The sequence below is a fragment of the Mustela nigripes genome, chromosome 12, assembly GCF_022355385.1.
Source record: "Mustela nigripes isolate SB6536 chromosome 12, MUSNIG.SB6536, whole genome shotgun sequence".
NCBI lineage: Eukaryota > Metazoa > Chordata > Mammalia > Carnivora > Mustelidae > Mustela > Mustela nigripes.
In genome coordinates, this window is record NC_081568.1 from 40,607,611 (window position 1) to 40,610,598 (window position 2,988).

Sequence of the window (2,988 nt, forward strand, 5' to 3'; positions counted from 1 at the left end):
TAAGGACTCACTGGATAAGTCAAACAAAAGATTCAGCATAGCAGAGGAAAAAATTCATGAACCCGAGCACAGATCTGCAGAAACCACTCAGAATGTAGCATGGGGAAACAAGTAAATGGAAGAATTAACCAAGAAAGATGGAAGATAGAATGAGATGTCCAGCATAATCTACTAAAACTTCCACAGGAGGGACTCATGAGTCAGTATTCACAAGGAAAATGATGGAGAATATTCCAGAATTGAAGACATGAATCTTCAGATTGAAAATGCACACCAAGTTCTAAAGAGGGTAAGTAAAAATAACACGTCTTGTTAAATATGATTTCTATTTCTTTAAAGGCTTTATGTGTTCAGGTCTTTCCTCCTAATCCTTCTTTCTGGGTTTAATTTCTACTTCATCTAAATGTTCAATTTTATTGAATGAAAGAACTAAAGAAAAGTATAAGAACTATAGATTAATAAGATAAAAACAAATACTATATAAAGGAGGAAAGAATAGCGATAAATGATAAAATCAATGAGATAGTTCTGTGTTTTTAGAGTTCACTTCCTTATTGTAAAACTAGATACTGCTTGCTTCTGTGACAGACTAGTTTCCCATGTGCAGATCAGAAATCCACTTCTGGGTCATTTCACTCTCAGTGAACTGTCTATGCAGTCAGTAAAGTTGCTTAGGGAGATAGACCAGCACAGGGAGGGAGCCTGTGGGAAGTGGAAGGAGACCAGCAAATGCCAGAAACCAGATACCAAATCAAAGGAACGCAGACTAACAGTGACACCCAGTGGTCAGACCACCTGCATAGCCCACAGGATGATTCCCAGAACCTTTACACCCTGGCTGCGGCTTTGTGGTCATGTGGTTTGTGGGCTTTTTCTCTTATTGCTGTGTTTTGGGGAGGTCTGTGATCTAGAGCATGTTTGGGTGGGGGAATGAGCCAGTTTCCCTGTCCCCTCCTTCTTCCACCTCTCCCCATCTCCTGGCTCACCCTCCCTTTCCCTAGGCAATGTGCAGTCTCTGGGGATGGGATGCCGCAGGTGACCAGGTGGAGAAGGCAACAGAAGACACTGTAAAAATAAGGAGAAGTTCTCACGCCACCACTGCAGTACAGGAGGCAATGTTCATGGCGAGAGTGGAGCCTCTACAACTAAGCCGGCTAAAATGTAATAAATTAATTGAGTGGCACTAACTTACTGAAGTTCAGGGAGGGGTATAAGATATTGGAGGGCCAGTATAGACAATCTATTTTATCACAAAAAAGACTTGATGAAATTAGACCTGGTTAGATCCAACTCATTTCTGCAAAGAGAGCTGTGGGTATGTTTCTAAACTCTTGAGCAACAGCCAGCTTGGAGATTATGCTAAGGAAATGCTGTCCGAGATGCAAAAGCTCATAAGAAAATTATAAAATCTGACACCTGTCCCACCATCCAATTAGGATGGTCTCTCAAGTTACCACCAATAATAACCACAAAATAAGAACTAGCACGTATTGATCATACACATACACACTGGGCCAGGAACCACACTAAGGGTCTCACACATTAGCTCATATAGATTCATGACAATCCTATTAGGCAAGTATTAATATTATACACATTTTACAGATGAGAAAACTGAGGCATAGGCAGAGAAATCAATGTGTCCTAAGTCATACAGCTGGCGAACTGATGGAAACACATGACGTTCTCACATGGCCCCCAAATACCTTTGAGGCAGTCTGAACCTTGGGAGATGTAGATGATCCCAGGTGAAAACATGACAAAGGGTATCAAAAGTAGTGGGAAAGAAATGGATGAAGACTTGGCAGTCAAATACGCAATGTATGCTTAGCAGATAGTACAGAGTCCATATGAGCTACGGCCAAAAAAAAATTATATGGGAGTATCATGAGTCATGATGGTAGGGGGTGGAACATGGCAGGCAGATTGGGCTGCATTTCTCATGTCAGCCTGAAGAGATTTAAATTAACCTTGTAGGCAATGGTAAGTGATGGAAGATTTATAAACAAGTAAATGTCATAGCCAAAATTAATTACAATGATGTATTTGGTTGTGGTGTCTAGACTGTATGCAGATGAAGTATGAGTTTGAGTATGGGTCATATTCTTCCACACATTTTGTCTTTCTCTATAAAGTACCAAGTGCAGGAGGAAAAAAAAATCTATGGTGATAAGATATAGTGTTCTCTAAACATTGATTATGTCAAGATGATTGTTTTTCGGATGACCTTTCCTTTTACTGATATTTTTGTGTTCTTTCAATTGTGTGAGATTTTTGTTGTTGTTGTTCTTTTCATTACTAAGGGTGTTAAGACCACCAACTGCGAATGTAGAATTTCTATTCCTCCCTTGAATTCTCCCAATTGCTTCTTTGGACTTCAAGGATCTATTACTGTGCCCACACAGTAATGATGACATATCTTTTCATTACCACGGCCACTCCAGCCTTGTTGCTGCTTACGGTTTACATATCTTTTCCAATCCGTTTGCTTTTAATCTGTTTTTATGTTTAAAGTGTATATCTCATGAAGAGTATTTGTTAGGTCTCAACTTTTTCTTTAGTTCTGACAATCACTCCCTATGATTCAGAGTGTTGTTTTACAGGGTTCTGGCCCCCATGTTTTGTGATGAGAAGTCAGATGTCTTTGGAATTATTTTGTAATGAAAAAGTATTCATGACACTTGTTAAACATGATAAGAAATGGTCTATTCAAGAAGGGACTATTATAATGGGGTTTTGCAGTAGGGAAGAGAGGTCAGCCTCAATCCCAAATACAACAAAGAAAAGTGAAAACTTACAGCCAAGTGGTAGGATGGGGGAAGTAAGTGGAAAATTACTGAGACAAAACATCAGGAATAGGATTCTCGCTAAGCTTGCTCAACAGAGTTCTTGCTGAAGGCAAGCCAGAGTGATAAGATATTGAGGGTAGATAAGGAATTTGATCAGACGATCAGATACTAAGTAAAAAATTTTTGCTAAACTGACACA